The sequence below is a fragment of the Ambystoma mexicanum genome, chromosome 2p (genome assembly GCF_040938575.1).
Source record: "Ambystoma mexicanum isolate Mex_15411 chromosome 2p, UKY_AmexF1_1, whole genome shotgun sequence".
Taxonomy (NCBI): Eukaryota; Metazoa; Chordata; class Amphibia; order Caudata; family Ambystomatidae; genus Ambystoma; species Ambystoma mexicanum.
Window position 1 is genome coordinate 1,008,807,171 of NC_090923.1, and position 24,737 is coordinate 1,008,831,907.

Genomic DNA, 24,737 nt, shown 5'->3' on the forward strand with positions numbered 1-24,737 from the left:
TGGCGGTAATTCCCTTGGAATTACTGCCAAGTTCATTTACCATTACCGCCAGGCTGACACACGGATTTACCAGGAGATTACAAGTGGCAAAAAGGCGGCATTAATCCCCATTTCTAGAGTCCACGAGGCACTACGAGGACTTAATCAGATGTACCGGGATCAGTGTTTACTCCACAATAAATCCGCTTTTTGGAGCAAAAGCGCAGGCTTTACCTCGAGCTATCTGCTTCCGTTTAATCTTCCATTTCGCCCCCCACGCTGGAATTTGGCAGTGTGGGAAACTTTTGGTACAATGGCAGTAACTCCTGAGGCTCAGTCTGTCAGTCGATGAAGGACACGGCTATAACTATGCCGACCCAACATGCTGTGCCTTTTCCCCCCAAAAGTGTATTTCGCTGACGCTTTGCTCCATTTTTGGGGTTAAGGACTTTGCTCCCCCTCATAAAAACGCCACAGAAAATGCAGGAAAATGGCCGCGGTGAGTTGGCCGCATTGTGAGCTGTAGCAGATGGGATTTAAGATGGTGGGAATGAATAGCCAGAGGGGAATGGCAGTGCGCCAGATCATGAAAGCAGCATTACATGGAGCATGGGAGAGTTAACAGGACCAAGGAGAAATCCACGAAGGAGCAGGGACTGATCCTTTTGCAGGTGGGAAATTGCACTCGCCAGAAAAAGAAATTGCCAATTTCTTAGCGGGTGCTTCCGAGGCACCAGAAAGAGTAAGATGTTACTAAATGAAAGGACGCGGAGGAAAAGGTTAGCAAAATAAACAGAGGAGGGGAGCGTGGTGGTTTAGCCCCCCCCCCAAATGAATGGTGGAGTTACACTTTTGAAGATCAAACATTCTGCGACTGGCATCTGCAGCCAACGAGGGCGGTAAAACGGGCTCCCTTGCCCAGGAGGAAATGTGGGCTTCTCAACAACTGCAGAAGCCTGGGATAGGCTCCGTACAACATATGAGATCAAACAGGCGGTTCCCAGTAATAAGGACTATTGGAGGCTGGTTTTAAGCTGGAACGATTTTGCCCAGTACTGACGTCACCTGCAAAGGTCACCCGGATAATTTAGGAACAGGAAGTGACGCATGTCCATGTCCAAATGTAAATTGACTTCCTGGAAATAGGAAAGCTCACCAAGAAAGTAATTGTTTGGGAGCTTGGTTCACTGAATACACAGGCGCCGCTGGAATCACCTGTAAAATAACTCCTTTAGAATAAAATGCAGCCCTTTTTTTACTTTGCACATGGTTAATTTCAATTATTGTTTGCTTTCTTTCATAGGCGGTCTTAGTAGGGGCTAATCCTATATGCCATAAACTGGCTCAACCCCTCCTGGAGTGGATGCAAGGAGGGGCTAAAGAATGGGAGGGGCAAAAGAGGACAGGATAGGCTGGCAGCAGCCCTCTCCTGTTAGGTGGGATGAAAGTGCTTCCCACCATGATCAGCATCCCGTTTTGGGGACTGGCAACAGGGAAGCATCATCCACAGCGGGGGCAAGAAGAGAACAGGATGGGAAAGTTTTAAAAATAGGAGTTATAGGATATTAGAGCAATAATACGCAATCTGGCTGGCTGGATCGGGTGATAATGGCCCGGAGTCCAAGTAATAGGCCTGAGTGCAGCAACAGCCTTAACAGTGGGTCACGCCGCATTTACCACCTGATACGGCCCGCCGGATTGGGTATTATTGCTATTAGAACCCCGGTTTTTGAATCCGGAAACCCTGGGTGCTGACAGCAATGTATTTTGTTTGAATGAACGGGACGCCACAAGGCGGGGCTCAATACGGAGCCCCTCTTCTATTTCTATAGTGGCCAGCAGGAATACAGAATGGCAGCAGCTGCGGCAGCAGGGGTGCCGACGCTGACCAAATCAGGTAAATGGGGCTCGGGGTGGGAAGGGACAGGAGACATGAGGGGAAGAGGGGGAAGAATGGGGGATAAGATGGTGGGGTGGGAGAAGCAGCCATCAGGCTGCTCAGAACACAGACTGAAATTGTGGGATTAAGGCCGCAATCCGAGCAACCTGATTGGTTGCCTCTACCGCCCCGGTTGCTAATAATAAACTATGGTCTACTGTTGTAGCAGAGCAGAGCTACAGGGAGAAAGTAGCTGTTGGAAATGATTACACAACTGGCAGCTACGAGGATTACCCACTAGCCATGGAGGCTGGGGCTGGTGCGACAGGCACCCTCACCCATAAGAGCAATTGGACTCCTCAAATACTAGGGGCACTGGATGTGCTCTGTATGGGAGCAAATAGACGGTTCCTTTTTTTGTTTCATTGTTATATGGTTATAAAATCACACAAGAAATGGCTTGCACACAAAAACTGCGCCACAGGTGTATCCACAGATAAGTTATCCAGTTTTTTATTCTCGTCAATCAAACTCCTGTAGGAGTGCCTTTTGTGATAACACACGTTTCAGGACGTCAGGTGCCTTTCTCAAATCTGGGCCATTAGTGTTCCATGTTCACACATAACCATAGGATTCTCAGCTCTTGTTACTCAAGTCTTTAGATAGCAAAGAGTTCCTGGGTTCAATCCCACCTGAGAGATTTCACGTATTGTCCTTCAGCGTCGGTTCTCCATTGGGGAACGTGTACTGCGACTACTTTCACACGCACGCGACTTGTAACACCGGAGAGGAAATGGGTCGCAGAGCAACGGAAGTTGATATTTCCTGAACCCCATATAGACGACAAGGTTATAAAATAACCTTTAACAATTATGCAGAACAATGGTACAAAATGAATAAGACACATTATACAATGACATCAAGACAAAGCAAAAATGGAAGCACAATTAAAATAGTATATCAGTGAAATTGTCAGCACGAAGTTCATATCCAAAAGATAAAAATGTAATGCAATGAATCAACAATAAAATTCATCATAACAGAGTTAGGGCAACGACTTATTCCACTAAACAACAGTGACAACATACTGGATGGTCGTTAATTAAGATCAAGTCGATTATATTTCCCAATCTGCACTGTTTTGGTCTAATTGCAATTAGTCCAAAAATCAGATCCAGCAAGTACCGTAGAGGTAGTCCATCCAGCCAAACAACGACATCATTCTAACTCGCCCAAATTCAAGAGGTTCGAGAATAATTTAAGGTGGATTGACCTTTTCCCCTGCAACGCTCTACAGACTATTACCAAATGTGTTTCAGATTGACTCTCCATTTTGCAGAAACGACACGTGGCAGGCTCTGGCAGCATCAAACCATACTGAACTAGAACACACCCATGTAGGGAGAATATTCCATCTGAAACGCATCGCCTGTTGTCTGTTTTGTCTGTTTTCTTGTGCGCCTTCAGGGCGATCTGGCACGTTATGAAAAATTAAAATAAATCAATTAATCAAATGGTGTCTGATCGTCCTATCAGGATATATTGATAGATTCGGGGCGAGAACCCCCACAATGTTAAGTTCCCCACTCAAGTGACTCATGGATTTATAAGAATGCATGCTAGTTATAGTTCCTATGCAGGAATAGGAACCATTTCACACGTAGCGGTTTAGAGATCAGGCCACTATTTAGGGAACCAATTTCACTGAGCAGATTAGTACAATGATCACAAAACTCATTAATAAAACGATCACCCTCCCTTTCCTCTATCATCTTAAAAACCTGAAACAGAGAGTCCTTTATTGGACATAATATTTTGTAAAAAAGCGATAGAAATTTCCAACAGGCCCTAGATTTGAGCGATGGCAAACCTAATTCATATGGAATCACCGAAAGCGGAACACGGTGGGGAGCTTAAGGGCCTTTCTCCATATTCTTTCTTCCAAGACAGGTAAAAAATCGAAGATCCACGCTGGCAATATTTCAATCCCATACAAAAGCTTTGGATTTATCTTAGCCCAATCAAATATCATAATGGGAATGAATGAATATTTGCCATACTTGGCGTCGACTCGTAACATGTGATTTTAAAGTGGCATTGTGCGCGTTTCAAACCCGTCTTTAAGGAGACATTTATTCGGCTTTACACATACTGTGAAACCTAAACGGACACAATTATCAACGTGTTCAAGTACAACAGACTCTGCTTTCAATCTGCATTTTGGGGCATTCTTCCGGACAGTGTGTCTCATGATCTTGGTCTTATCAAGAGACGGTTCCTGATTATAGCGTTTCAAAAAGAACCGGAGGTGGCGTGTATGCTCCCGATGGAAATGTAATGCCAGGTCCAGCAAAGGTCACCTGGAAGTTATTGTGTTGGTTCAATTGCTAGCAAGGCGTTACTGGGGTCTCGTGGCCTTATATGTGGCTACCGCACTACGGCCGGAAGCAGTCCATGTGCCTGATGCGCAAGTGCTTGCAGTTTTCTTGGTTACTGCCACTAAGGGCATGGATCAGTCTACCTGTAATGTTCAGTGTTTTCAGAAGCTCTGTGAACTTGCAGCCTAGGGCAACACTGGAAGGTCTGGCTGCACTGTGCCGTTCCTGGCCCTGCATGGCAACAAAACTGCACATGTAGGAAGCGCAGTGACCTGTTGCGGCTTAGAGTGCCATCGGCTGGACCCATGCAGACTATAGCCCCTAATCTGGATGGACCCTGCAGCGCATGTCATGCAGCCTGCTCAGAACACCCAGTTTGGTAAATAAGAGCAGACCATGGCCCATAACGTGGCACGTGAATGCATCTAGACCTGACTGTGAAACAATCCCATGGCCTGGGGCTGGAGAGCAGGCCTTTCTCTTTCGGAGAGTTGGGACCCTCCACTCTTGGGAAGTCAAGATATGACCCGCAATGTATCTATCCCCTGCCTGGCTCATGATCACCATCAGTTATTTAGCACTAGCTTAGTGGGGAGCTGGGAATCAAAAAAGGGGTTGTGGGTGTGCGGGGGGGCTCATTTGGAGTAGGCAGACTGAGAATTGTTGCAGGAGGCCAGCCATTCCCTAGGAATGCTCACTGTAGCCATTTTGGAATCGGTCCCTGAGATTCAGGTGATCTCAAATCAAACCAGAAGGAGTTGGTGAATGGCACCCGTTAGCAAAATACATCCTACAACTGTGGGAGAAAGGGTCTGGGATGGCTAAGAAAGGCTAGTAATGCACCAATCAGAGAGCCACCTCCTACTATAAGTGCCTGTTGTGGCACCCCCAACGTGAATCATGTTTGATGGGGATCCCCCAGCTGGGATCTGCTATTGTTATCCCCTCAGGACAGGAGACTGTGCACCTAAACTGTGAGAAAGAGTTTCCTGCCACACTCACAGGTCCAGGGCAGTGAACTGCTGACCCCTTGAAAATGGAGACTGCCCAGCTGAGGGCTGAGTGTTAAGCCACCCCTGGTAACGGCTGGACCCCAGTACTTGAGGCTCAAATGAGAACCACGGATCACCAAAACCCTTGGGTGCTCTCGGGCTGAAGAACAGTAGAGAGCACACAATTACCCGAGGGCTGGCTTCTCCTGGTACCGTGCCTTGCCTGTACACGGGGCGCAATTGTAAGCAAAGAAAATGCAGGTGATGCTGAGCTATGCAAGTAACGCAGGGCGGGGACAGGTTATCTAGTTACTGTCCCGAAGAATACTTGCCAGACAGTAGCACCCGAAATGGAAGAGCTGCCCCAAGTGGGCTCGAACTTTCAACGCTCCTGCCAACATCTGCTTCTGTCAGAGCTGGGGCAAGTCAGCTCTCAGATACAGGTGTGCCCTCTACTGGTCTTCAACCCGAGATGCCCCAAATGTTTAGCGAACACGAGAAAACATCACTGCAATGGGTTCCACAAACCATTGCACCCCCTCTCTTGAGAAGCAGTCAGGAAAGAAAGAAAGAGCACAGGTCTGCAAACCTTGTGAAGAACCATCGGCTGTAGATTTTCCAACCAAACAAATAACTGTGATGCATCACAGCAGGGTTCGAAATTGAGGGGCGGCAGGAGCTATTTAGCTCCTTCTTGTAGCTTAGAAGAGCCTGGTTAGCTTGACACCAACAGCTAACAAGAGCTACTTTTGGCTCCCCAGGTCAGCTGATTCAAAACAAACACACCAATGTGAATGTAAATCTTTGCATTTGGGACAATCTATGAGAACACATTAGGACACGTCTATACAATATTTTAAAGCATAAGGGGGCATAAATAATGGACAAAATGATATTGTTGCATCTCATGCAGAAATTGAATTTGAGAAACGCTATGTACTAGCTCCTTGTTCCGCCGTGGTAGCTCCTCGTCAACGGTTAATGCTGGATACCCAGGAGAAGCTTTTAATTTCGATCCCTGGGAGGGTGTATGTGAAGTTCACTTGTGGCGTGGATCTGGCATCGGTGTGTCTTGCTCTCACTGTAGGCCCCTAGCTCACTCCACTAGGCCATGGCCACTGCTTCCCTGATCCCTGCTCACTACCCGGCTCCCTGCAGCTGCTGTTGGATGCCACATGGCCGGCATCAACCTACTTCCATTGCTGGGACCAGCACCCTGCTCCTGTTTTTCATCAGACTAAGAGGGTGCTTGCCCCGTCTGGGCTGGATATACCTTTTGTCTCCACGACACTCCCCTCTCTGGGTGGATATCCATAAGACACTCAGTCCTCTGGAGAATAGCTCCATAATCTGATAAAGTACCACAAAGAATGTTCTTGAGATCAGTTTCCCACAACCCCACTCCATAAAACCTGCAATGTGTAGTTGCTTGGTGCATAGCATCCTGTTATTTGTTTAAGAAATACTTCTTCTTAGACCTCGAGTTCTTAAGATCCTCATCAATGGGTTGATATTTTCCTGTTGATTTCTGCACACCTCCCATAGTAATTGTAGTGGAATTTAGGTTTTCAGTTTGTCTCTCGTACTATAAGGGGAGCCAAAGGTACTTCAAGGAGTCTATTGGACTGGTATCTTCGGCACCCCAGGTAGGGCATTTTGGGAGCTCAGCCAGCGTGCACCAAGAGGCTAACAACGTGCCTCCTACTCCCCTGAGATTTGAGGCTCCGAATAGAATACCCCTGCGGACCCCCCTACTGACAGAGTAGAGTGCTGAGGCGCCATTCTCTGAGTGCAATATCTCAGAATAAGAATTGAACCCAGTAGCCGCTTCAGGGGGCTGGGGTGATGTGGTCATATCTGCGGAGACCCTTGATGAGGCATGCAGCCGAAAGTAGGACACTTCTCAGGGGCACATGGGAGGACGACGGGAGGCCTTCAAGGAGTGCATAGCCCCCATTCAGGTGGGATAGGACCAGTGCTTGAACGGTGAAGCTAAAGCTGCCCGTAGGGAGGAATGGCTTGATGTTCCACCAGAGGGAGAGCTGATGCCAAGCTGTCTGAGGCTTCTTAGCTTTGTGTGTCTTGAAGGAGAGGTGGTTGTTGATGTGGAACCCAAGGTACTTGGCACAGGAGGTGAGCTCAGGTGTAAAGCCTTCAGAGTTCATGGTTGATAGCCAGGTCTGTATGTCTGGGTGTTTTAATGTTGTTGGTGAGGAGTAGGAATTCCATTTGGAGGGGTCGACCTCCAAGACTGAATCAGCGAGAGGAAGGATTTGAGCTCATGGATGTCCTTGATGGAGTCGATCTTGAATTATAGCGGTGTGTCGTCACCGTACGTAGATAATATGTGTATCATTTCTTCTCAATAGCAAGGATCGAGCATTGGCACAATTCAGAATATTATTTCAAATAAAATAAGGCCTTAAACATTTCCTTTGCAAATCTACGGCTTTACTGCGTACTAAAAGTAAGTGACAGATCTTCTGACCTACCTAAACTACAGGAGCACTAAAAATTAAACCATAGCAGTTTCATACGTGCCACCAGAGGGAACACATTTCGGCGAATAGATAGATCTCCTGCAACCCAGTGACCCGATTTTGCATCTATTGGTTACTATTGCCAAGGGGTCCTGCACCCTGGCATTACATGCCACGGATGGCAAAGTAGTTAGCCAGGATCATTTGGCATGATTCGCCAGTTGGAGAACCTGGGGCTGCAGCATAGCCTTGGATTGGATGTATGAATGCTGTTCCATTAAAGCACTACTCGAAAAATCCCTGCTTGTTCAACAACGTGCAACCACCCAAATACCATGAAAGCCTATCTTTAGCCGCGGAGTTAGCAATCTCACGGACACCGTTGTGGGTATTAAGATTCATATTCGGACCTGATCTGATTTTTTATAAAATACAATCCAAACCTTAGTCGCGTTGGAACCTTAATCGCAGACACACCCATTTCAAACCTAAGCGCACAACTTGGGGTTCCACGAGGGAGCCCATTAACCCATCAGAGAAAGCTATTCTGAAGGACATCCAAGGCAGTACAATCATTTTTCTCAAAATGTCACTGCCATATAACTTACAGGGTGAAATTTTGCCTCAAACACTTTCAGACACTTGTCCAAACTGCGAGCTCTGAAGTTATGATAAAACTTTTAACAGCCCTCCAATCCGTGCAGATGTACTTGTTGTGATCTTCCTATTATGGGGAGCCCCAACTCCTTTTTTAAAAACTATAATTGTAGATACAGGGAGCAGTTGACCTACTCTACGATTTCTCTATCATGTGGCAAGAAAATCGGTTACAACCTTTACCAAAAACCACAGTCTTTTTCTTTGATCGATTTAAATGTAATGTGTGCATTTACCCACTGGGCACCGAGGGCATGGTACACCGTACCTCTCCACATACGCACTGCATCCTCCATCACCACCTTGAGAAAGAGCATCAAAACATACCTGTTTCCCCACACGCAAATCCACCCTCCATCTCCCCTGCTATCCCTTGTCTATCCTAATCTTTCTATCCTGTCCTGAAAACATTTAGTAACTTCTGTTTTACCTCCCACCTTTTTAACCTTGGAACCTTGTAAGGCACTTAGGGACCCTGTTTGTAGGGCCGGCTCTGACCAAATATTTTTATAAAATCTATATATGCATTTGTGAAAGTTTGTTTGTTCTGAGTTGGCTCCAGAACCATAACAGTTGGTGGGCTGAAATGTTGGCCCACAGTCGGCATAACAGTCTGGGGTGTACTGGCAATAGTGGCATTTGACCAGCCCCACCCATTCGCCCTGTGCTATCAGTATGGCCGATTTTGGCAGATTGACGATTTTACGATTTTTCAAAAAAGGAGGTTAGGACACTAAATAACATACACAAGGCTATAGCAGACCCCCACGTGCATGTCAGTTACAGACCCGGGCAACGCCGGGTGGGTACTGCTAATAATAAATAAATAATAACTGGGTTTTAAAAAAAAAACCCTCTTGAATGCCTTTCGTTCAGTGTGGAATCATGGAGCATTTTGCTGTTAAGAATAATTCTTCTTCCCCTTGTCATGCCCTTGAATCGTGGAGATGCCGCCCTGTTTAAATATGTGACCAATAGTTGTCACCCCCTCGCATTGCTCCTCTGCAATAGAATATAAATATATCATAACTCAGCACTCCCCAACCTCAGAAGATTGGGCCAGTTGGGTATCTGCCTGGCTAAAAGGCTGCAGGGGAGAGGAGAACCACCATTCACCGGTCAGGGGGTTGTGGCCCATTTCAAAGCGAGAAAGTATTGTAAAGTCTTTAACATTTTGTAAGGAGAAACAATCAACAAGACAGTAATAAACAGCAATTGCCCTGTTGCCACGTAGATACATAGGCTTAGCCACCTTGAAACATAGGCTTAGCAGGGTTATCTCCGATGCAACCCCCATTTCATTCTACCGGGGCCTTCCGCAACATGAAACTAGCCATGGTACGACCTCTAGTATCAAACTTCCAATTAAAACCGCACCCCGGTGGGATTGCAAGATTTTCCTCCTTCTAACCTAACCTGCCCTTCGCTCACCATCTCCAAAAGCACTAGGATGTAATTTGGCATTTATGTCGCCCACCATAATATTGGTAAAAGAGGAACTATTATCGAGCAGATCACCCAAACCGCAATTATTGCAGAATAAATGTGGGCCTGTCTTGTTCGGTGGAGCATAGCTATTAAAAGGTCTTTTTAACCAGAGTGAATTGTCCACAAGCGCCATGATAACAGCCTGACTGCACTCCTACAATAACCATTCTCAATCAAGAGGAAGAGATTTGCCTGCCAAAGCTGTAAGCCATTTACTAAGGCGCCCTTACATGGCCGTTCTGCTTCAATCTTGCAAGACTTCAAGGGCAGACAAGCCTCGAGGCGGATACCTTAATTTCCAAAAAGAGTGGTCCTACTCTGGAATCCACAGAACAACCTTTGCGGAGGCTTTGGGGTCCAAATGACACCCTAGTGGGATTCCCATGGTGGGCATGAACCCACATATGTGTGCAATGGGACAATATATTACAAGCCAATCCACATCTGGCCTTCACACGTCCACTGTATGCACACTTGCTGGGAAGCACCACCTTGGTGGAGGAAAGGGGGTTCCCTTTGCTGGTTTTGGAGGGAACCAATAGTATATCTATTTGCCCTTTCCCTACCACCCTCCTCCTCATACCTCACTTTGAAGCAGCTATTATGCGCTGCAAGAAACACACCTACACTGTGGAGAACGCGCCGCTGAGAGGTTATCATTCCGCGATCCAGACACACAACAGAAACATTCGCTTAGAAACTAAAGAATAAAGCTTATCAAGGCTCTTTTTGAAAATCCTCTTCATTGGCCCGTTACAATTGCCACCCAGCCAACCACTTTGAGAAACCAATTTAAACATATAATTGTAATGGAAATTAGAAAGCCGTATCTTAGGCTATTGGGTTTTATCTCCTGAAGAACTTTCAGCTGACTCGATGACAGAGAAACACGTGTCAGGGAATTGATAAACTGACGAATTGATAAACCAAGATGAACTGAAAAGGGTACTTTTGGAAATGAAATTTATTTCTGGAAATTGAGAAACTGAATTTTGAAAAATATAAAAAATAAAAAGTTTCATCAGATCAAAATTCAGATTTGTTTAAAAAATAAAAAAATAATTTAAAAAAGACACGGTAGGGCGCAGATTTACGGCACTCCGTTTTGTTTGTGAAACTTATTCGCTAAGCTTTCTGATCAGCCTCAGAAATAGGAGCCGTTGTGCAGCCCTTCCCTCAACAGCCAAACAAACAGACATTCTCACAAAGCACAAGCAAAAATGAAGGCTCGCCAGTTAGTTGAGCTAAGGCTGATTTTCAATTAAGTACTAAGAGCAGGAGACGTTTCATCCTGTCTCCATTCAAAAATCAAAACATTCCAGAGGTCGCTGAAAAGTCATACATTCTCCCTAACACAAAAGTGTTACGCAGGCTGTTTGCTGCTCCTCGGGGACCTGGAGCTTCTCTGACCAAGGGGCCAACCGCGGCCCAAAACCTGTGTAATCGACACAAAGTAATGGTACAGAGTACTGTACAATGGGGTGGAACACTTAGTGACACGAGGAGGCATACTGTACTTTGCTCGTAGTCACCCAGCCAATGTTCTATCAATCATGTGTCACTCACATTATATTGATTTGTTGTAAGTGGGCACTTACTAGCAGGCCCTCTTATCTCCACCCATAATCCAAAAACAGTTGTCAGGGAGATAAACGGTTAATTGCAGCTATCCAGCTGGTTCTTATCCGCAGCTGTGAAACATTTAAGTAATTTCAAACAGCCATTCTGCCTGCAAACGCATATGAAAAGCAAGGGGGTACATTGCAGCTTGGGAGCAGCATCTGGTGAAATGAGCAACGCAGCACCCCCGAGCCAGCCTTTCAATGGAGTGCCTTGCTAAAACCAATGCAAAGACTAGTAGTACTGTGTTGTTATTGTTTTTATTAAATACCGGCAGTAATATACTATTCATTGTATTGAGTTAATTGTAAAAATATGTAATATAAAAAAAGGTGTCATGTTAAAAAATAGCTGAATAGGGTAACGTAGCTGCCTATTGAAAAGTCAAAACCGTTGGCTTTGCCAATGCTTGTAATTAGGTTCCTTTCTGACACGGTACATACACATCCATAACGGCCTCTTTCCACTCCAAAATCGATCTTGTGTAAGTCATGGAAGCGCGTGGAAGCACGTGGGGTTAGGTGATCTGTCACTAAAAAGCGCGCCCTCTAGTGGGCCCTGGAGAGACGTCGCATTCTACACCTCAGGCACGGAGCTTCCTTCGCTATTAAAACCCGGCTCTTAGCTCCAGAGATGAATGCACGGTCCCTGCCTAGAGTTCGCCCTCTCCACCCTCCCCTCGTGCACTTCCTCTTCAGCCAGGGATCTGACCCCTTCTGGGGGGACACCAGAAGCACTGTTCTCAAACTTCCTGTTTTTAAGGTGCCCAGAGAGAGCTGCGCGTTTTAGTCGGAGTGCTAACAGCAGACGCAGCCCAGTGGAGTCTGTGTGCACGGGCTGCGGCCTGTCTGCTGACGCGCGCACTCGTTGGACTGGCTCTAGGCATTAGTGTGTAATCGGATGTGTGTCCCTCTGGCCTTTCTCTGATCCGTGCTGCGGCAGTCTATTTACTGGTCCACTCATGCCGGTTCCTCTTGTAGTGCTTGTAACACCATTGGCAACTTCAAAGCACAGGATGGGAACAGATGAAGGAAGATGGGGCGAGGCTGTAAAGGAGAAGGAAAAACGGTTCATTGTGTTTTGTCATGTCGGTTACTACTAGTTAAGCACCTGTGCTGCCATAGTGTCACTTCAAAGCGTTACAAGAGATTGTTATCGCTGTGTGGGGATTTCTGCCTTGGCATACCATAGCATAAAAAAACTGCACTAGATTGCCCAACTTGTTGGTCCATGTTAACAATTGGATTGTGTTGCTCGATAAGCTCACGTTCGTGTTGTTCAGATCGTCTGGTGTGCACCATATTTTGTGCTGTTGTTCACAATGCAGGTTGTGCTATCTGCTCCCCTGTTTGTGGAGTTGAATGTTGGTCTGTGTGTAGGCCTTTATAAATATGGGTGCGTTTGTATGCTGATCTGTTCGTTTGTGTTGCTCCATATGTTGTTTTTTTGTATTTGTGTTGGCCAGTTTGTTGAGTTGTGTGTTGGTTTGTTAACATGGCGAGTTTTTGTGCTTTTCTGTTCGTTTGTGCTACCCAGTACATCAGGTTATCTGTTGGTTTGCATCTTGTCATATGGATTTTTGTTGCAGTTTGTTAACCTGTATGTTGGTCTTTGTATTTGGTCACTATTAATATTTGCCTGTCTTTTTCATAGAAACCTGGATTGATGTTCATCTGTGCTAATATGTGTGTGTTGATCCGTGCATTATTATGGCCATGCATCGCTTTGTGAGTGGCCATGCTACTCTCCATCTGTGTGTTAGTGTTTCCCCATGCATAATTACCATAGCTGGTCTATGTGGTGCAGGCCCAGCTGAAGATGTGTGGGCCCATTTCAACATGATGGTTGGGGGCCCCCACTTGGAGCTGAAAACCGCACGAGGCACCCGTGGGGTGCATACATTATAACAGAGTCAAAGAAATACACCCGGCCGTTAATAGCAGCCGATTATCACGAGAATGCCAGCCAGCAGGGAGCTGAAACACTAAATGCCCACTGTTTACCACCTAATTTCCTTGTAACATTGGCTCCTCCTCATCATCGGCCCTTTGGTGTCAAAGAAGAATTTAGAGCTTTTCAGTGGGCATTTAGTGTTTCAGCACCCAGCTTGCAGGGCGTCTAGCGGCAATCCGCTGATATCGTTTCTGTTTCTGTATCCCTACAGGCCCCCTCCCAGCCCCTGACACCTGTCGTCCGCACTTACCTATGCACTTGCCACGTGCTGGCCGCTACTCACTTATTGCTATCATCTTGTACTGCACTTGCCACGTGCTGGCCGCTACTCACTTATTGCTATCATCTTGTACTGCACTTGCCACATGCTGGCTGTTACTTACTGTTATTATCTTGTACTGCACTGTCCCTGCCCCCTTCTTACGCACTTGCGCGATCTGAATGACACCTGGACCGGTAAGATAGTTGTCTGTCCTCCCTGTGTTCCCCTCCCTTGCCTCGTCGCGCCTTGAAGCACTTATGTATAGGCACGTTATAAATGCCATATCATATCATATCAACTGGGTGTATTTCTTAGTTTTAAATGTGTTCTTTGCGGCACTCGAGTTAAAAGCTTAATTTGCTGGGCCTTTCAGGTTGCCACTTCCAAGTGACGGCCTGAAGGGCTCCAGCAAATTAAGCTTGTAATGCAAGCGCTGCAAAGCGCACACAACCACTGGAAGGTCTCCAGCAAATAACTAACCTATTGCTGTATTATAAGAATACTGATTGGCAACATGGGAGCCCATTGGGCTCGAGGCCCCCTGTATTTGAAAGGTTTGAATGACCCGGACACGGTTCCTGACCTGATGTGGTGTCCAGTTTGCCAGTGTGATTGTTAGTCTGCGTGCCAGCTCTACCGGTTAACCTACACATTGTTTTCAGTGTTGACATGTGTGACTGCGCTGCCCAGAAAGTCAGTAGGATTGTGGGTCTGTGTTTTTGTCAATATGCTGCTCTCAGTCTTTTTACACAGGGCTAGAATTCAAGTTTGGACGGAAGGACATACAGGGTTTGAACCTGATGGACCACCTTCTCAAAAAGTCATAAAAGTAAAAAAGCACAGAGGACGTGCTTTTTTACTTGTGTGATTTTAAGAAATGTGCAGGTCAACTTAGAGACAATGGTGGCCTGTGCATTTTTTTGGAAGGCTGTGCGTCAGTGGACACGATGCTCTAGCCAGCCCCCATGCATACATTAGTGTGGGAAGTGCACTCTGAACACTAATATATGATTGGCACCAAGCCCACATGTCAGTGCTGGGAGCGCTGATAACAAAGACAGGAGTGTCACCGTGAAATGTGTAAAAAGAAGGGGAAAAAAGCACTTCTATCCACGAGTCGGGGATAGAAATGCAGACGTACCACTTTAAAGCAACATTGACAAATCCAAGAGTTTGTATAGGCATCTGACAGGCATTTGCCAGGTAATGTCAAAACGGTACCACCTTGCCTTTAGATGTCAAAAACTGGTAAATGATGGGAGCACTTGGGTAAAGGATGTCAGTGCCTGGAAAATGCCTATCTAATAATTTAAGACAAGGCAAAATACTTGATTTCACCAATGCTTGTTTTTTACAGGACTGTAGTGGAAGGAATGTGAGGAGACACATATTGCCAATAATTCAAGTGGCTCAAGGCAAACTTGGTTCAGATATTTTATTACACCAGGAGATCTAACTCCAAAGACTGCTTAGAAATACCAGTGGAAGACCCACTACAGCACAAAGTTGTATGTCGCTTTGTGATAGAGCTAACTCAAAGACATCTCAGAAATGCTCTTATCTGTTCTCCGATGCTATAGTTTCAGCTTATATGTGGCACTAAAGAAGCCACCGAATAACTAAAACTAAAAAAAGAAAGATGAGATGGTCAGAAATCACCATCTCGTGCATTGTGCACACCTCTGTGCCTGTTCCAAACAGGCAAAGGGAACGCATTCATTTTCAGCGCATTTTAGAGTGCATCTTGTTTCTGAATTGAAGATGTGCTTTTAGGGCCCGATTCATGGAATTATTTGCGTAGTAAATCGGGAATTTGTACGCCAAATTGCGTGCGAAATCCTGTTTGTGGATTCATGGAATCAACTGCGTATGCACTTTTTCGTACTTGTGGGACTTAGCGTATGCTCAGCACATCTCTGTGAGGGGCTGAGTGCCTTGCGCAAGACATCACAGAGAGCATGGGGGGATGGCTTACGCAGAGGGCAGGGACGGGGGCCGAACTCGTAAAATGAGGAAGAACAAGGGAATAGGTGGGCGTTATGAGTGACGGGCGGCACTATCGCATGCCCACTATTGCGCGGAATGATACGTATTCATGGATCCAACCGCGCAACCTCACGGCAGGGAAATGGACACGCAAAGCCCTCAATCTATCTGTCAACCGAAGGCAGGCACAGAGACTTGCTCTTAGGATTTACTGCACAGAGGTAAGATCGGGTGTCGGATTTAGGGGTGAGTGTACGGAGCCGGCGCTCCGATCTAACATAGGGGTGCGCGTACAATTGTAGCGGGGTGCAGAAACGGTTTACAGGGGTTCACATACAGATTTTCTGCGTTTTACCCAAGTTACGAAAAATCATACGCACGTTGTCAGGGTGCTGGTAACAGTTACAGGGGACCCCGCGCATGGTTATTGAGATGGAGGCCTGCTTGCGGGGGAACCCCATGCACTTTTTTAAGGGTGTGTGTATTTGCGCCTGGGGAGCATGCCAAGGTAGCTGTTTCTAGCTGTTTTTGCTTTGCATGGGGGGGGGGGTGTCAGAGACGTTCCGGGCGCGACAGTCGTATATGGTTACTTTGCATGGACAATTCCACGAATACGCAGAGCACAAAGAAACATTATTTGCGCAGTTGTTCTCGGCGTGCAGGCTTTGAGAATCTCCGCGTACTATTTCTTCCTCCCCCAGCTTTACGCAGTTGTGCAAGTCTCCACAGCGATGGTATTACTCCCCGGTCACATACCGCAGTGCACCGTGTGTGTGCACATTTTGCTCCAATCTTAGGGACTCAAGTTTCATTAGGAGTTGGGATTGCAAGGAATATGAACTGCAAGGAATCCATAAGCTAATGCATGATGTATAAAGAAAGTACTGCCTAGGGTAAATAACCCATATTTTCCACATGCAATATATGCTTTTGTAGTGTGTGCAGTACATATGTCATACCACCCCAATCTTTACCAAAACACAAGAGCTGATGACTGGAAGGTTTAGAATCAATCTTAACCACTGGCATTGCTCTGGGCAACCCTCCAGACCATCGTTCTTTGCCTGCCAAGCCAGTACAGAAGGGGAAAGACCATATGTAAATCAGGCTTAGTCCCACCCGAAAGGGGCAGTGCAACCCAAACTGCTAGGTCACATCCCTTCTGCACAAGACCACAAACATCCCCAAACATGTTTCAGCCTTGCTGGGCCTCATCAGTGAGGAGTAGCTTGGGTCTCTAAGCCCAGCAGGCACGGGACCCACGTCTGGGCATACCCAACCCCAATATTAACTTATTAGGGTTACCATATTTAAATACACACTTCCAGTGTTAAACCCAGTGTACAAAGTGCTACCAGTTTTGCCAGATACGGGAAATGGGCCACAGCAGAACTAAAGAAATGGTCCTGGGTCACACGCCGTGTGCAAGTGGGGGGAACCTGGTCAGACCATGGAGAAACTTAGCCACCACACACATCTCTTCACCAAGTACCACTGCCAGCAAAACACGACGAAAACACAAACATATCCGAGCAGTATGGGCCCCAGAGGTGCCCACGCACTCACCTCCCACTGGTCTACTACCAGAGATTGTGCAAAACCCCTCTAGTGCAAAAGAACACATGCCAGCATAGTAAAGCAGCATTCCATGGCACGGCATAGCAGCATACTACAGTAGAACAAACGAGTGCACAAGAAGGTATAATACCATAGCGGAAAGCATTGCTTAGCAGAGCAGAGGAGGGACTAGCACTGCACAAGAGCACTATAGGAAACGATGCAGTGTATACCAAAGAGTACAGTATCGACCACAACATACAATGGCAACGCCAATCCCAGCCCAGCCAGGCCTACACTCCAAGACACGGCAAGGCATCACCGCCCGCTGAGCACGCCGGGCTGCAGTGTCGCCCCTGTCATTCACCTTGCGGGCTGAGGACGCACACTGCACAGTCCCTCCCAAAAATCAATTCTGCTTCGCTTTGTTGAAGGGGAGGGGAGGCGCGACCCCGCGGCCTGCACCGTGCTCCTCTGCATTGGAAATGGGGGGGGGGGGGAGATGGCAGGCACCTGCCCCTTGGGTCACGCCCCTATCATTCCCACCACGACCTTTCACCCTGCAGAAGCCCGTCTCCAAGAAGGCGACATCTGCCCGACACCACCTACCTCATTGGGACCTGATCAGAGAGCACCCCACTGGAGGTCTTCATTTCATGGGAGAGCACCCACCACTGCCAGCAACATACTTAATAAAACAGAATCGGACATCCCCGCTGCCCCCACCCAAAAAAAATGCTCACCGCTACTGGGCACCCTTATATGCCAACGTGCGGTCCCGATTTCAAATCCACATCAAGCAACGAAAAACAGCGCCTACCCGCATATTTGAGCACTCCGTTGTATGTGGGGTTGAGTAGCTACGACTATTTCCCTGTACACACACCCCCACTTACGCTCTTGCCCTCTTAACATGCGCACGCGAGCGCCTTGGCCGGACATTTTGCGCCCCGTCTGTCCCCATCGCCCGCTTCCTCTCGGTCTCCTGCAGCCGCCCGGCCAGGAGAAGACATAACGGAAATTACACTCCCATTCAGAGAAAGAACCCCGACACGCGCAACCAAAGGGGTGTGTGTGTGCAGGTCCTCTCCAGTGACCGGGTGGAACAAGACCTCCCCCCCCCCCATGCATCCAGCTGAGGTCGAGCATTTGGCATCCAGCGGCTGTGCAGCGTGGGTGAGCCGGCGGGGGGCCTGCAGCAGGGCTTCCAGAAGCAGCCCCGGTGCCCTCCCTGATTACCGCGTGGAGGGGCGCGCATGGGGCGAGTCACAGCCGGGCTGCCCGGGCAGCAGGGGGGCAGTGTAAGGCACCGAGGGCCAGCTTCTGGCGCAGGAACCCCGGTGCCCTCCTGGAGCCCCCTTCCTGCTCGGTGACGGGGCGCGTGGGTATGGCTTCCCGCCTCACGGACGGTCCAGGGCAGTACTCACTCACTCACCCGGCCGTGGCAAGAGATGCCCTCCTGGGTCCGTGGGGGCGAGCCCAGGGCTCGGAACATGCCGCCTTTCTGTGGAAGCTCTGGCCCCCCTCGCTCACCGCTGCCTCTCACGCTGCTGCTGCTGCTGCTGCTGTGCTGCTTCCTCCCTGACCCCTCCTCTTCCCCCCTCACGATGACAGCAGCGCCGGAGAAGAGAGAGGGAGAAATCTCGGTGTCCTTCACGATTGGAGCAGCTGCCCCACCAACACGTTGTCCATTGGAGCATCCGCCTCGGTCACCCTTGACGTCGTCACCCCCAAACAACATTTCACGTCATTGAACGGATCAGCTTCCCTGCCAATACTTCATGCCCCCCCCCCCAAACAATGCACATGGGGGATTGGACAACATCGGGTGTTCATCGATTGGAGTGGCTTTTGACCTGACAGACCCCAACGTTTGACGTCACCACCCCACCAGCGCTAGATTTCATTGCTCAATTGGAACAGCTGCTCCGCCAGCATCTCACCATTGCCTTGTAACAGTTGCCCTGGTCACCCCAACCCCCAGCCCCTCAGGCGGATGATTAGATCAGCTGCCTCATCGACATTTGCTGATATTGCTGCCAAACACTTGACATCACCAATATTTAAATACTGGCGTGAGTGTCTTAACACTTAGGCCCTCATTACGACCCTTGCGGAAATTGACTGACCGGACCGCAACAGCGTAAATAGCGTTTCCGCCATTGCACGAAGGAGCAAAGTGCGGCTAATTACGACCCATCGGGCACGAGCATTACGCCATGGCGGAATCCGAAAGGCTGCGATGGCGGAAATGACCCCAAAACGGCCCTTACCGCCGCCGTACGCTGCACCAGGTGCAATACCGCCACCCATCTTAGCGGTCACCGTAATGAGCGGGCACCGTAATGAGCGGGCACCGCAAATTACGGGCACCGTAAATATACGGAAACGGAAGTAAAAGCATGTGGCCGGAACGGGAAACAGCACGCCGCACAACTATAAAATCCGAATCCCAACACAACCATTAAAAATCCGACCCTGACACACATCCCAACCCGTTAGCAACCCCAGTTAAAAAAATAAATATGGGAAAGGTAGCCAAGAAAGCGTGTGATCGCAAGCGGCAGGTCCACTTCTCCCGAGAGGAACTGACCGTGCTGACCGAGACCCTGCAGGAAAATGCCGCCGTCGTCTTCTCCAGTCAAATGACCAGGACGGCCCTTGCCAACAAGAAGGCCATATGGGCCCTTGTGGCACAGCGCGTAAGTGCGGTGGGGACAACACCCCGCACGCCACAGCAATGTCGCAAGCGGTGGGACGACCTGCGGATCCGCGTACGCAGCATACTTTCTGCGAACAGGAACATCGCCACAGCTACCGGGGGGGGATCAGAGTCGCCCATCAAGTTGACCCCCTGGGAGGAGATCTGCGCCTCCACCATAGGAATGGAGAGCATAGAGGGAGTCGGAGGGATGGAGAAAGGAGTGCCGACATCCGGAGAATCAGGTAGGTTGGCCAAGAGAAACAATGCGAAATCCACAAACCACGAACATGTGCAGTACCATGTGACCCCATAGTGCAATACATACTTTGCCCTGACAGCGCCCTCTAAAAGTCAGAATGAATAAACAAATTAATCAAGATGCCATAAACAACCCCTACATGTGCAGCATGCACCCCCTAACTGCAGGCAGCCAAATGAATGCATCCTCAATCCACACGAAAATGAGACCACCTCCAAGGCCCAGTCCCATATCAGCCTCATGTACCACCCCAATGCATTTGATACGTTGCCATTCCAAATCCGACAGACCCATAACTAACGCTCGCCCCTCTTTACTCCACCACAGGGTCCGATACCAACGACGAGCTGCAGGACACCCCTACCAGCACGCCTGCAAAGAGGGCCAGGACCAACGTCCCAAGAGCCTCCACCTCAGGTGCAAGGATCAAGACACGGCAGCAGCAGGAATCAAGTGCCAGCACACTGGAGGGGACTGCAACAGGCACCCCAGCAGCCAGCAAGTCCACAACCCCAGCACCACAGGTCCCCCCAAAGAACGTATCTGATGGCACTGCCTCTGGTGGTAGCAGCACCATAGGTGACACAGCTGTCATGCCAGCATGCTCCGACACGGAAAACAGTGCTGGCGACGTAGGTACCATCCATGACCTTTCCCAATCCCCCTGCATGTCCCATCCCCTACACCATGACGAAACCACGCAGGGGCACCCAGAAGACGACGACTGGCCAACCCCCACAAGTCCTGTGCCAAGGCAACATGTGTTGAGCAGCCCCCCTGTCACACCACCGCAAATGTCCATGGCCCAGCAGAGGCAACAGTCCCTCGACCTGCTGATCGAGCAACAGCAGGAAGTGTCCACGCTACTCAAGGACCATGCGAATGAATGCGGGGGTTCCAGGGCAGCCATGGAAACATCCACCGAGACACTCAGGGCACAAATAGAGAAAAGTAGTGAGAGCCTCAGGGGAGAAATGGAGAGAAGCACCGAGAGCCTGAGAGCACAAATGGAGAAAAGCACCGAGAGCCTGAGGGGGGAACTGAATGCGACGTCCAAAGACGTTTGTGCTGAACTTGCTGCTGTGCGCCGTGTGCTCTCGGAGCTCTCACAAACCCTCAGAGACATGCATGGACGCGAGCAGGCAGAGACGTCATCCGTGGCAAGTTCCGTCCAGGGCAGCCCCCAACGCAGATCTGGCAGGAACCTGCGCTCCACGGGCAGGGGTGCCCCTGATACCCGTAGAGGGGGCTTGCAATAGCGTCTACCCACGGGCAGCATGCATATTTGGACACTGGTGTTGGGGGGGGAGGAAGTAGGGTGGAGGGGGTGTGTTGGGCTTCACTGGGTGGCGGGTCCATAGGGTGTATGAATCAAATCACATTAACAATACAGCACTTCATTATCATCCAATGACATGTGTGGACATTGATATTTGCGTACGAGGCCTTCATAGGCGTACAGTCCACTATGTGCCTGTACTACACACACACAGTGCCACAGGTCCCCTTTCCGTGTAATAGGCACCATGCGTGGTTGCTAGAAGCATGCATCTATGATGCTCTGTCGGATTGCACGTGCATCCTGTGCCTCATGGACTCCTTGGGGTGCCTCCACATCCCCACCCTCATCATCATCATCTTCAGGTGCATGCAGTACAGCGTCAGGGGGCATGGGCACATTCCTACGTATGCACATGTTGTGCAGCATGACACATGCCATGACCATCTTAGAAACCCTCTCATGGCTGTACATGAGTGCCCCGCCAGACCTGCTGAGGCTGCGGAAACGAGCCTTCAGTAGGCCGAATGCCTGTTCAATGACCACACGGCTACGTGAGTGGGCATGGTTGTAGTCCTCCTCATGCTGGTTCTGTGGGTTCCGGATTGGTGTAAGGAGCCATCTCTTCAGTGGATACCCGGCATCACCTGTATGGGACGAATAAAGGGTGTCAGTGGAATGATAGTGCTAAGTAGCCCCCCCCCCCTCCTGCAAGGTCATTGACGCATCAAATGGGCCACGATGTCATGCATGGAATGAGACTCACCGAGTAGCCAGGATCTGTGCCCTGCGTGTCGCTCCATGTAGCGTGGTATTCTTGTGTTCCTCAGGACCATAGAATCATGGGTAGATCCTGGAAATCTGGCACAACAATGCGTAAAGATCTTGTTGGAGTCACACACCATTTGCACATTGATTGAATGAAATTGTTTCCGGTTGCGGTACTGGACCTCCATGGCATGTGGGACAACCAATTCAACATGGGTGCAGTCGATGGCACCAATGCAACCCGGGATGCCGCCAAGTGCATGGAATCCCACCTTTGCGTTGGTAATCTCCTGGTACGTGCGTGGTAGTGTGATGTGGTCGTCGGCGTGCTTCAGGAGGGCATCGTGCACTTGGGAGAGTGTCCGTGAGAACAGTGGCTGTGAAATGCCATGCAACTGTCCCACTGTGTGCTGGTAGGTGCCTGTGGCCAGGAAGTGGAGTACAGACACCACCTTCAGTAGGGGTGGGATGGCGGTTGGGCTATCTATCATGCTCACGAGGTCAGCATGTGTCATGTCCACAATGGCGATTATGGTGTCCCGGTCCAAACGGTAGAGGGTGTGGATCTGCTCAGCAGTGAGGTTGAACGGATCAGCTCGGAGGCGTGGGATTGCGGGCCGCCTGCGTGTTGGTAGTGGCAGTGCTTGTGGGCCTTGCTGACCCTGCCTTGCCCTCCTCCTCCTCCTTCTCCTCCGTCTCCCCTGTGCGCCCGGTTGTTGTACCTGTTGTTGTTCGTCGTCTTCTTGTAGTTGTAGCACTTGCAGTGCTATCTGGTGCCCCAGGCCCAACATCGCTAGTCCTGCCGGTAGCATTTTGGAGTGGGAGTGGTTGTGGGAGGGGTTTGGGTCTGCTATATATGTGCTGTCGGCCTGTATGGCCTCCACCTGTGCTGATTGAATGAATCTGTGGCGGATGCAATCCCTTCTGGCCGAGCACGTCCCGCACGTAAGGCTGCATTTGGCCGCATGGCATCTTGGGATTGGAATCATGTATCAAATCCCGATGGCAGTGTGATGTACTTTGACTGATTTTCATGCTATGCTCCCATTGTTACACATGCTATGATTGCAGCCGCTTACATACCTGTGAAGAGTCAGTGGTATGTATGGCTCGATCGATGGCCGACCCTCATGCAGCACAGTATCGTACTTCACCGACGGGCGTGGCGTCCCATTTGTGATTGCAGCCAGTTAGCATTATGACACACAGCCGCACTACATTGATGTAATTGTGAATGCAAGCGTTCACAGAAGCCTTTTCGACGTAATGTTGCAAGTGAGGAATTCGAAGGCCAGGATTTTTGGTTGCGAAGTAGCGGTGAGGAGACGCCCACAGGTCTGCCTGGAAATGTAACGTTCTATTGTTGAATGTCCTTGGGACAGGGCCCATAACGAGCAAGCAATGAATGACATGAATTGAATGGGATGCGCAATAGCGTAGTGGACGATAAGGCAGGACGTTCCCAAGTCCATCTAGCTTCACGACACTACAGATCCGGCCAGGAGCACAGTGGTTTTTGCAGACTGCATTACGCACAGACGCGATGGAAGTTTCACATATTATGTGAGTGAATGTTCATGCGTTTTCATTGCGGGATGAGGGAATGATGAATGGATGCATGGACAGATGATTCCATTTAGGGTCTGCCATGTACATGTGTTTTTTGATTCAATCCCCTTCCCCTGCGCTATGTGATGCAAGGCTGCCATAGTGGGACTTACGTCTATCTGCCCTTGTCGGATCCTCCCTGTCTCGACGCGCCTTCATACACTTGTGTCTAGGCACGTTACTAATCCCATGTCATGGGTTCTATCTTGACGGACGCATGCACAGTAACCGACGTTGCCAATGGTGTATTAACCTCGATTGGTTTCGTTATGTATCGATACTGATTTAGGGGTGTGTATATTCCTTTGGAGTGGGCTAGCATGCATATGGGTGTGGATTTGGTGTGTTGAATGAAGATAGTGATGCATCATGTGTCCTGTAGTGCAATCGGTTAATTTGTGTTTCATTTTGGTGACAGGTATCTCCTGCCCTATTGCAGATGCCATCTGTACGCCACTCCTCCAGATGGATTTTACTCTCGACACCTGCAGCTTCGGGTGAATCAGTGGAGCACCATTACGATCTTATGGGACGATCGCCAATGGGCCACATGCCCTTACGCTGTTCTGGTGGCTAGGTGCAACATTTCGGCCTTTCAGCTGGACTAGTGCCTGCCTCATGGGACGGACCTGCGGTTCTTGCCGCTTCCATGTTGCCTTTTGGAACGTTGATGTTGGCCCTGTGTGCCATGATGGTACAGGGCGTCACACAAGTGGAAGCTGGTCAATTATTGCAGATGCAGCCCTCGGTGATGATGGATGTTTTGGTGTTATTTTACAAATTGCTGTGAGGCCTTTGTCATTTGGATGTGCATTTAAATTGTATTCCGATATTTGGCGTGTTGCGTTATTCTTTGCAGGTGATGTGGCGATTTTCGATTTGTGGCGG

The 24,737-nt window shown here is 48.9% G+C and overlaps 1 protein-coding gene across 5 annotated transcripts in view; it reads right to left on the reverse strand.

Annotated features, from left to right (window-relative positions):
• Positions 1–18,939, reverse strand: part of SIPA1 (signal-induced proliferation-associated 1) — a 291,847-nt gene extending 272,908 nt beyond the window's left edge. For 2 of the 5 annotated variants that reach the window (XM_069644837.1, XM_069644838.1), the window contains exon 1: positions 18,667–18,938. The gene's annotated coding sequence lies outside the window, so the exon portion shown is untranslated. Of the gene's footprint in view, positions 1–18,127; positions 18,249–18,666 lie in introns of those variants that run through there. The other 3 variants (XM_069644833.1, XM_069644834.1, XM_069644839.1) reach the window with 3 other exon arrangements.
• Between the last annotated feature and the right edge of the window lie 5,798 nt (positions 18,940–24,737).